At 34.3% G+C, this 11,991-nt stretch overlaps 1 long non-coding RNA gene across 2 annotated transcripts; it reads right to left on the bottom strand.

Annotated features, from left to right (window-relative positions):
• Window positions 1–7,715: 7,715 nt before the first annotated feature.
• Window positions 7,716–11,663, bottom strand: LOC144432184 (uncharacterized). Of its 2 annotated transcripts, XR_013480444.1 has the most exons (5): window positions 10,627–11,663; window positions 10,460–10,538; window positions 9,402–9,587; window positions 9,008–9,236; window positions 7,716–8,551 (listed from the first exon to the last, which is right to left on the bottom strand). It is a non-coding gene; the product is annotated as an uncharacterized LOC144432184 (long non-coding RNA). The 2 variants fall into 2 exon arrangements; XR_013480443.1 differs by having other exon boundaries at window positions 10,460–11,663.
• Window positions 11,664–11,991: the final 328 nt, after the last annotated feature.

Genomic DNA, 11,991 nt, shown 5'->3' with positions numbered 1-11,991 from the left:
TGGGCGGAAGGGTGTGCTGCTAGGCTTTGAAATTTGATTGAATCAGCTTTTTTCGCTATAAGTAATTTTTCAAAAATGGGCCATTTTCGCTTCGATAATACCCTAGATTCTAATAAAAACAAGGCTTAGGTTCGAACTGTGTGAAAAACTTCAGATCAACATCTTTAATAATAAATAATCAAATCGGATGCCTCTTGGGCGGAAGGGTGTGCTGCTAGGCTTTGAAATTTGATTGAATCAGCTTTTTTCGCTATACGTAATTTTTTCAAAATGGGCCATTTTCGCTTCGATAATACCCTAGATTCTAGTAAAAACAAGGCTTAGGTTCGAGTTGTGTGAAAAACTTCAGATAAACATCTTTAATAATAAATAATCAAATCGGATGCCTCTTGGGCGGAAGGGTGTGCTGCTAGGCTTTGAAATTTGATTGAATCAGCTTTTTTCGCTATAAGTAATTTTTCAAAAATGGGCCATTTTCGCTTCGATAATACCCTAGATTCTAATAAAAACAAGGCTTAGGTTCGAGTTGTGTGAAAAACTTCAGATAAACCTCTTTAATAATAAATAATCAAATCGGATGCCTCTTGGGCGGAAGGGTGTGCTGCTAGGCTTTGAAATTTGGCTAAATCAGCTTTTTTCGCTATAAGTAATTTTTCCAAATAAGGCCATTTTCGCTTCGATAATACCCTAGATTCTAATAAAAACAAGGCTTAGGTTCAAGATGTGTGAAAAACTTCAGATAAACATCTTTAATAATAAATAATCAAATCGGATGCCTCTTGGGCGGAAGGGTGTGCTGCTAGGCTTTGAAATTTGGCTAAATCAGCCTTTTTCGCTATACGTAATTTTTCAAAAATGGGCCATTTTCGCTTCGATAATACCCTAGATTCTAATAAAAACAAGGCTTAGGTTCGAGTTGTGTGAAAAACTTCAGATAAACATCTTTAATAATAAATAATCAAATCGGATGCCTCTTGGGCGGAAGGGTGTGCTGCTAGGCTTTGAAATTTGGCTAAATCAGCTTTTTTGGCTATAAGTAATTTTTCCAAATAAGGCCATTTTCGCTTCGATAATACCCTAGATTCTAATAAAAACAAGGCTTAGGTTCGAACTGTGTGAAAAACTTCAGATAAACATCTTTAATAATAAATAATCAAATCGGATGCCTCTTGGGCGGAAGGGTGTGCCGCTAGGGTTTGAAATTTGTTTGAATCAGCTTTTTTCGCTATACGTAATTTTTCCAAAATGGGCAATTTTCGCTTCGATAATACCCTAGATTCTAATAAAAACAAGGCTTAGGTTCGAGTTGTGTGAAAAACTTCAGATAAACCTCTTTAATAATAAATAATCAAATCGGATGCCTCTTGGGCGGAAGGGTGTGCTGCTAGGCTTTGAAATTTGATTGAATCAGCTTTTTCCGCTATAAGTAATTTTTCAAAAATGGGCCATTTTCGCTTCGATAATACCCTAGATTCTAATAAAAATAAGGCTTAGCTTCGAGTTGTGTGAAAAACTTCAGATAAACATCTTTAATAATAAATAATCAAATCGGATGCCTCTTGGGCGGAAGGGTGTGCTGCTAGGCTTTGAAATTTGGCTAAATCAGCTTTTTTCGCTATAAGTAATTTTTCCAAATAAGGCCATTTTCGCTTCGATAATACCCTAGATTCTAATAAAAACAAGGCTTAGGTTCGAACTGTGTGAAAAACTTCAGATAAACACCTTTAATAATAAATAATCAAATCGGATGCCTCTTGGGCGGAAGGGTGTGCTGCTAGGCTTTGAAATTTGATTGAATCAGCTTTTTTCGCTATAAGTAATTTTTCCAAATAAGGCCATTTTCGCTTCGATAATACCCTAGATTCTAATAAAAACAAGGCTTAGGTTCGAGTTGTGTGAAAAACTTCAGATAAACATCTTTAATAATAAATAATCAAATCGGATGCCTCTTGGGCGGAAGAGTGTGCTGCTAGGCTTTGAAATTTGGCTAAATCAGATTTTTTCGCTATAAGTATTTTGACATAAGGGCATTTTGTCTGTGACAATACTCGAATTTCTAAAATTTTGCAGGGATTGTTTCGAGTTGTATGAAAAACTTAAGGTAACCCTCTTAATTATTGAATAGTTGAATCTCGTGCCTCTTGGGCGGAATGGCTTTGTATTAGGATTTGAAAATGGTAATTTTACCCTCTTTTTGGCTGCTTGGATTTGTAAATGGTAATCTTTACCATTTTTTGACATATGTGATTTTAACAAATGAATCCATTTTCGCTGTGAGAATACTCTAAATTCTAAAATTCGAAAAGCTTTGTCCAAGTTGCGAGAAATACTTCAGTTAGCCCTTTTTTCTATTAAATATTGAAACTTGACAACTATTGAGCGGAAGGGCATGCTGCTTGGATATTATACGTCATAAGACGTAAAATAAACCAACTTTTGAATTCACGTAATCGAGACATATTGAAATAACAATAACTCCTTTACGCTCTGATTACTGCCTATATACCACAAAATGCATGTGAAAATTCTGAAATAACCAAGATATAATAATGAAATTCAACCATTGTTACGTCATACAATACACAATTTCATACGAAGTAATAACTCGTGTACGGCAATCAAATTTTTTAATAATTTACTAGGCTTTGAAGCATTCTAAGTCATTCATTTGTCCATCTCATTGTTGGATTAACACTTGAGGAAAATAAGCACATGCAAATGGGGAACCGTGTAAATTTTCATAGACGATTTTCCAACGGTATCTTAGTGTTTAGTAAATTAAGTCTAGATCAGCACTTCTTAACCTGGGGTAAATTTACCCCTGGGGGTAAATTTCTTCGTTCTTGGGGGTAAATTTGGTTATTGTAAAAAATGATTATGAACATACATAAACCACGGCTCGTTATGTTGCGATAAATCAGTGTTATCGTATTATTAACAGTAGTCTTATATTTCAAACGAAACCGAAAACCAACACCTTCAATTAAGTGGTGTTCTTTGTTATTTTAACCATTCCATTAAATGTTGTCCCCAAAATAGCACACTAAAAGTTGTTGAAACAAAATGCTACTAAAAATAGCACAGAAATTCTCAGGGATTGGAGGGGAGACGGTTCTTTTAACGAGCGCGTAATCGCGACCACTGTTTCAACAGTGAATGAGATTTTTAGATTTCGATCCCCTCCCCCCTTTCTTTAAAATCTTGGCTGCGCCCCTGATCAGGACGAATATTTAGATTTTGAGTTTACGTATACGTATCTTCTGTGCATGGAAATCTTTTCAAATAGTATCATGAAACCTGTCCAACTAAAACAGCACTTAGCATGATTAAGTAAAAACCGGTCCTTTTTTCAATACAGAAGCGAATATGGATTAAAAAAGAGAGTAAAAAAAGGCTTCGCGTCTACAGTTAGGGCCCTTTATACTTTACTTGATAACTTTTAATTAATGATGTTTTAGGGGTAAATTTTGTAATCCTGTTTGATGAAGGGGTAAAATATGCAAAAAAGGTTAAGAACCACTGGTCTAGATGGTCATATGATTTAGACCTCAACATTGGATCGGTTGAAATTAATAATTTCTCTCCTTGGAGTGCCATCTAACACCCCAGTATAAAGGTTTGCGGTCATGAGAACTATTACCCCAAAATGTCATGTAAAAGAATCATAACTTTTAATTAGTAGTAAATACTTAAACATATGCAGATGACATGGAAGACTAGTTTCATTATTTTTGTTTTATTTTTTTTATAACACATATGAATACGTAATCCAACATTTTGTCAACGGATCTTTCCTGTTCCCATTTTATCAGGCGAGTATATAAACTTTTCGCCAATGTAATTTAACAAATGAAACGCCAAAGTCGATCGAACCGCCGGGATGATCTCCACTCATTCGCAAGTTGCCGTAAATATATTTGAATTTACTGCTTATCGCAATGTATTTCTTCTGTATCTGTAAACTAAGTGTTATTCTCAGTGTGGAATTTAGGACTCGCCCATGATTTACACCAACGCCCTTCAATAAGCACAAAACTGCAATATCGCGCTTCAATGAGCACAAAAACGAGATTTAACGCACCGCTGCGCAAAATTAGAAGAAGGTTTGCTACTAGCTTCACAGTGGTACACGGAAACCACTGTGAAGTGACCACTGAACTGGAAATATTTATATATCTCTGTGGAAGTGACTCTCACGGTGACCTTTGTGTGCAACCAAGCGAAAAGTTCAAATATCACGTCGGAATCGGAGGCTGGACTGAATTCCCATACGCAATAAGGAAGCGAATAAAAGAAAAATGCAAAAACAAAGTTATATTCGTTATTTCTGTGAATTGAAATAATAAGAGCGTGCCAGAAAAATGTAAAATAAGAAGTAAAAACAACAACTTATAAACATGAGTATGAAACAAAAAAAATACAGCACGAGTAATTACTTTACTTTGGCGCGGCGGTGTGGCTCAACGGGCTAAGCGTTAGGAATACGCTCGCCACCGCACCTCTAATTACTCTGCGTGGGTTCGCAGGTTCGAATCCCATGCAGGGATGGTTATGTGCGAGAGGATTGCTGGACTCCTCGCCGTCGTTGGGTGGTTCACGTAACCGCTGGTCGGTTACGGCTTCCTCCACCACCAAGTCCATGCTTCCGAAAACACACAATACAGTAAAACTAATCCCATATACCCGACTTGGAATGGTAACCGGACGAGAGGCCGTGATTCGCCATATGGATAAGCCGTCTTATCGGCTTTCCTCTCCCCCGGGATAAATATGTAAAATCCTATCCTATCCTATCCTTTAAAAGTAAATATCGTAAAACATACACTTTTCAAACTTTAGTCACATGTATTTTCGCCCAAGTCGCGCGAGATTTTATTATTAGATATTGATAAACTTCTTTAAATCTACACAATACAACTTGAGTCGTCGGGAACAAAATTCTATAATTATGCGGAATCCATTGCTGAAAAGAGCCCATTTTGCATATATCGGAATAGGTGTAAAATCAAAAAATATACACTTTTCAAACATTATTCACATGTCTTTCCGCTCAAGTGGCATGGGATTTTATTATTTTATATTGATGAGGTTCTTAAACTCTACACAATACAACTTGAGTCGTCGGGAACAAAATTTTATATTCATGCGGAATCCATTGCTAAAAAGAGCCCATTTTGCATATATCGGAATAGGTGAAAATATAAAAAATATACACTTTTCAAACCTTATTCACATGTCTTTCCGCTCAAGTGGCACAAAATTTTATTAATTTAAATTGATAAGGTTCTTTAACTCTACACAATACAATTTGAGTCGTCGGGAACAAAATTTTATAATTATGCGGAATCCATTGCTAAAAAGAGCCCATTTTGCATATATCGGAATAGGTGAAAAATTGAAAAAATATACACTTTTCAAACCTTATTCACATGTCTTTCCGCTCAAGTGGCACACGATTTTATTATTTTATATTAATTAGCTCCTCAAACTCTACACAATACAACTTGAGTCGTCGGGAACAAAATTATATAATTATGCGGAATTCATTGCTGAAAAAAGCCTATTTCGCCTATATCGTCATAGGTGAGAAATAGTAAAACTATGAACTTTTCAAACATTACTCACATGTCTTTCCGCTCAAGTGGCACGAGATTTTATTATTTTATATTTATGAGCTTCTCAAACTCTACACAATACAACTTGAGTCGTCGGGAACAAAATTTTATAATTATGCGGAATTCATTGCTGAAAAGAGCCCATTTTGCATATATCGGAATGAGTGAAAAATCAAAAAATATACACTTTTCAAACCTTATTCACATGTTTTTCCGCTCAAGTGGCACGAGATTTTATTATTTTATATTGATGAGCTCCTCAAACTCTACACAATACAACTTGAGTCGTCGGGAACAAAATTATATAATTATGCGGAATTCATTGCTGAAAAAAGCCTATTTCGCCTATATCGTCATAGGTGAGAAAACGTAAAATTATGCACTTTTCAAACATTACTCACATGTCTTTCCGCCCAAGTGGCACGAGATTTTATTATTTTATATTATTAAGCTTCTTGAACTCTACACAATACAACTTGAGTCGTCGGGAACAAAATTTTATAATTATGCGGAAATCATTGCTAAAAAGAGCCCATTTTGCATATATCGGAATAGATGAAAAATCGAAAAATATACACTTTTCAAACCTTATTCACATGTCTTTCCGCTCAAGTGGCACGAGATTTTATTATTTTATATTGATGAGCTCCTCAAACTCTACACAATACAACTTGAGTCGTCGGGAACAAAATTATATAATTATGCGGAATTCATTGCTGAAAAAAGCCTATTTCGCCTATATCGTCTTAGGTGAGAAATCGTAAAATTATGCACTTTTCAAACATTACTCACATGTCTTTCCGCTCAAGTGGCACGAGATTTTATTATTTTATATTATTAAGCTTCTTGAGCTCTACACAATACAACTTGAGTCGTCGGGAACAAAATTTTATAATTATGCGGAATTCATTGCTAAAAAGAGCCCATTTTGCATATATCGGAATAGATGAAAAATCGAAAAATATACCCTTTTCAAACCTTATTCACATGTCTTTCCTCTCAGGTGGCACGAGATTTTATTATATTGATGAGCTCCTCAAACTCTACACAATACAACTTGAGTCGTCGGGAACAAAATTATTTAATTATGCGGAATTCATTGCTGAAAAAAAGCAATTTCTTCCTATACTTCACCATCGCAAAATTTTCGGTGCTTATTTAAAGAGTGGTTTTGCGAGTTGGCGCCTGTAAAATGGGGTATTTTGCTTCAAACCATTATTCTGATTCATAGCATTCAACAATCTGTTTTGTAAAAGTACCGGTGAAGAATTTTAGCCTAGTCTATTGCAGCTATTTCTACACTAATTTTTTATTACTGCAGTTAAACCGTAAATATATACTACCAAGTGGCGAACGTCACGGTTGGTTTTGTTCAGACTAGATGCTTAACGACGACGACGCTCCTGCATCACAGCTCGAAAACTAGCCCTGTTCATTGATGAGTGATCGAAATATTTGCTGAAGGACGAAGAAATTCGATAAAAATGAACAAATATTTGTGAAAATGAAGACACAGTCTGTCTTGCAAATCACCAGGATGATGTGACAACTTCCTTGTCGAAAGAAAGCAAGGCATCAAAAATGCGATGCATTGCAAAAAATGTCAGTCAGATGTAGGTAAAGTGGTGACGAAAATGAATACTTCGCACTTTATATAAAAAAAACGCTCAGTAGCACAGCATTTTGGTCTCACTCCATCTCAAGTATTGTAGCTTTCACAGAATTTTTTTCTCCACTTGACCTATAATCAGGGCTGCCACAACGTCCTTATTTTTAGAATTTGTACTTATTTTGAAGGTCTTTGTTTTAGGAAAGGTTTTGTCCTTATTTCTAAGAAACATCCTTATTTTGACGTGTGTCCTTATTTTTAACCTTATAAATGAATATACCAGAAAATTAAACTTTGAATTTAGTTTAGATCTGGAACTTCATAAGAGATAAAATGAGTAAACGTAAAATATTTGCTGTGATGATTATGAGAATGAATTCAACGGCGTCGAACGAAACGAAGGGCCAGTGATTTGCGCACTGCAGCTTTTGTGAATGTGACAACAATCTAGAATGCATAGGTAGAGCAGCAATTTCTGTTAATAATGCAACCCAGAAACACAAGGCTCTGCTCAAGAAATTAATCAAACCAATCTATAAATAACTTTTTTAAGAGTCAATGATTATACAAAGGCTATCTCAACACATGCAAGCAGCTGCAATTTATTTCCATCATCACATCATTGAACATCCGACACTTGATGTAAAAGAAAAATATTTTCAAATCATTCATGAGCGAATACCTATTAAATAATGTAACTGAATGTCAAGATGTAACAACACTACTTGAGAAAGTATTTAAAAAATTTGAGCAAATGTATACGCAAAGTACTGCAGCCAAAATAATAACAACAAGATGGACAATAGGACTCATGGAATACGAAACCAATTGAAGAAACACAGCAGCTAGAACGAAGATTAAGATGTATGTGATTACAGTCAAGTTTCCGTACTCCTGAAGTATGCCAAGAAAGGAGGACACCGGAAGTCGGAACGTAGTATGTGTACCACGTTAGGGTTAGGCCAAAATGTCCTTATTTTAGTTCTATTACGAGTTCAGGGACTAAACAAGTGAGTTTCGTAGTATTTGTACCTAAAAGTATGGCCTAACCTGGTACACATACTATGTTCCGTTGTCCGTCATCTTGGTACACATATTTCTGGAGTACCCAAGTTTTTTTCTCAATTATTTTAATTACTAATGTGAATAAACACTGAATATCAAGTTATATTAATAGTGGTATTGATGTTGTTTAAGGCTTTGGGAGTGGTTCTTAGCTGGAGTAAAAAGGCAATTTAGGTTCTATCACGTGGACATTGCTACATATTTCTTTTTCTTTGCTGCTTTTCAATCAACTGGAGCACCGATGGATTCCCAGCCCCGCGACCTGCAAAACATTAATCTTTTAAACTGAAAATCTTTTGGCGATTCATTCAATATTTAGGGTGAGGCCCTAAGGGCATAGCTGAAGATTTTGAAGGGGGGGGGGGGTCTGAAATTTTTAATTGACAAGTTAGACCAAAACACCTAGCAGGTCTGATCGCAAATGTTAGTTTATAATAGTCCCGATGGTCTAACTCTAAAAAGTGTTTCACGCCACGAAAAATTTATATGTATGATATAGTAGAACAATTTAGAAGACTTTTATCTCACACTTAAAGGGGGGTTTGACAGATGCTTGGTCTAATATGGTATATCACATGTTGAAGGTACCAGTATTTGAAGCCCTTCATACGCTGGAGAAGCAATGAAATGTTGTTGTTTTTTAAATATGACTACAGAATGTGTTGCATGTAGCTGTATAGCATTTATTTTGTTAAAAAATCCTAATCAAGCTAATCACCTGTTGTAGACTTCCAGTGTGTAAAATAATTTTATGAAATTTTTGCTGATCTACTGCAGTCTTTTGTCTCCAGATGTTTCAGAGAGTAGTAGTAGATTTCCGTTTTTGAGGGAAGCCACGTCAGTAGTGCTGTTGCATATGTCAAAAAAGATATTTTGCAGTTTGCAAAACTTGGCGTTGCTTCAAATTCAGACATCTCCGAAATCCTAGCAACAGATGCAGGAAGAACCTACAAAGAAAAATTTCCCCTGTTCATCTGTTATTAATGACCTGAATACTGTTGGTAATTTCAGAAATAATATTCATGATCCAAGTATTTAAATACTCAATAGAAGATAGATCTAATAGGAAAATACAAATGAATTAATACCCAAAACAATTCTTTGTGCTATACCTGTGCTTAATATTTAACAGACATTTTTATCAAGCTATTGAGTTAAACATGCTGGTCTGTTAGTTTACATGGCTGTTTCAAATGCTTTTTTAGACATATTTTCATAAATTCCCTCTAGATGTGTTTCCATGCCAAAACCCCATCTGGTGACAGCAAATCATTCTTCAAAAGGGAGTTTCGAGACGTCTGCAAAAATGTATATTTTAGTTACGATATTTTGAAATAAATTGCCCACAACGATTGAACCTTGGTTACCATCTAAGCATGTATGTGTTTATATATAAGTATAACAGCCATTTCGACAAAGTATTATTTGAAACAAAAATGTAAATACCCCACAAAACAAATTGGAATTAATAAAATGTAACGGTTCCAGGAGAAATATTAATGCATTCAATAAATGTGGTGGATTTTCCAGTAGCAAAAAAGTTATTGCTATTGATCACAAATCAATAATTTAAAAACACTCGACAAAAAAATTCAAAACTTTTTGGCACATCTAAAATTATAAATATATATATATGTTGAAGCCATGTTTAGATAATAGCAATAATAGGTATCCAATTTATGTGAAAAAGGTTATTAATACCAGCCTGAAATCAAGCAAAATGGATTATTATGGCAAACGCAAAACACCTCTTATGTTGTAATATGCAGCTGGTGACTTCGTATACAATGACAGAATGAGTTTGGGAAAAAATTATCAAGATCAGTAGAACTCCATCATAAAACACTAATTAATTGAAGTTGAAATATGTGTGTTTAATTTCTTTTTTTCATACAGACGTCACAATTTCAATCACCCATCAGTCAATTTATATTCTTGCTTACTGCTTTGATCACACAGCATAAATCCTCACACTGCAACTTTTTTATGATCCTAAAATACACATATCTCTTATCAAAATTTACATTCCTTGACAAATCATTACTGTATTGGGTACCAATAAGAACATTTACAAATTACTCTTTTTTATGCTGAACAATCGTAGCACAAAGCGGCTCTCTACTAGACTACATCTACTCATGGGAGCTTTAAAGTTAATTTAAAATCTTACTGTCAATGTGCTTTCGAGTGCTGAACCGGTCCTAGGGCCTTCCCACTCAATTGATTGTTCCTCTATTTTGTTTTGTAATCTGTAATATTTCCATGTGCACAACAACTTGAATATATATATTTTTTTTAATGGGATAATATAATAAAATATAACCAAAAGTATATAACCATTCGAGCAATCATAAGATAAAAAATCCAATTTCATTTTTCATATGTCCATTCCATCAGTGTTTGAGGACGAGGTGTTGATCGCCTCGGCATACAATTCATCAATTTTTAGTTTATTGAATTATATTATGTACAATAAAAGTAAAAAATTAAATATATTAGACATGTTTATTTTTATACATACTAAATTTATACACACTTGATTTATAGTTCAAATACAATTCCCATAGTATTTCAAATTCTCTGACAAAATTTGATGATTTTCTATTTTTTTCAATGTTGAGTCTGTAAGTGATTGCAGTTTTTATTTGTTTGATAACTAAGTGCTGATTAGGGGGACTACCTTCGAATATAACAGAATTTTTTTGTATCCATATTTCATATCTAGTGATTAAAATTAAATAAACAATAATATCTAAATCTCGTCTTGTAATGTTGGAATGTAACAAATAGCTTAAATCTAATAAAACACAAGATTCATAATCTTTAAAAAGTCTGGCATTATTAAATTTCCTAACAGTATTTTCCATAAAATCAAAAACATAATTAAAATATTCACAACTCATAAATAGATGGCTAACAAATTCTGGTTCTTTCCACATAACACACACATATCATTTCCTGCAATATTTCTTATTCCAGGTTTTGTTGTTACTGGTAAAATATCCCACATTAACTTGAAATTAAAGGTTTTCATATAGTTTGCCAGAATATTATTATGAATATTCTCACATGCAATATTTAAATTACAATTGCGAAGAAAAATAACCCCCAAACCTTTTTGGTTTGCACAAATTCCCTATTTTCAGTATGCTTCTTCCATTGAATACAAATTTTTCCACCATGTCATTCACCCTTTTTCCTATAGTATTCGGCATCGGAAATACTTTTGATAAATATAGAAACTGCGGCAACACCTTTAATTTTACTAATATACATTTGTCTTCTAAAGTCAACTTGATATCCTGTAATTCTCTTACTTATTTATCTCTTACTTATTTATAAGTCACTCACTTAATCTTGACGCGAGACAGCGCCGTCAGAACACAGAAAAAAACCACTGTGAAGTGAGTCGCACGGTGACCTTTGTGCGCAACCAAGCAAAAAGTTAAAATATCATAGCAGAATTGCAGGCGGAAGTAAATTCCCATGCGCATAATTCGGAAAAATGAAAGTAAAAGAACAAAATAAAGATATTCTTATGTATCTGATTTGAAATAATAGTAGCGTCCAAGAAAAAATTTTAAGTGCGAATCATCAAGCAACAACTTATATATAGGGCTGGGCATTTTCGAACACCTTGTGATTTCAGAATCGAATCGAATAATTTTTTCGAATCGAATCGAATCTCGAATACTTGAAAAT

The sequence above is a fragment of the Styela clava genome, chromosome 14 (assembly GCF_964204865.1).
Source record: "Styela clava chromosome 14, kaStyClav1.hap1.2, whole genome shotgun sequence".
Classification (NCBI taxonomy): domain Eukaryota; kingdom Metazoa; phylum Chordata; class Ascidiacea; order Stolidobranchia; family Styelidae; genus Styela; species Styela clava.
Note: the sequence above shows the minus strand (reverse complement) of the source record. Positions and strands in the feature narration are given on the sequence as shown.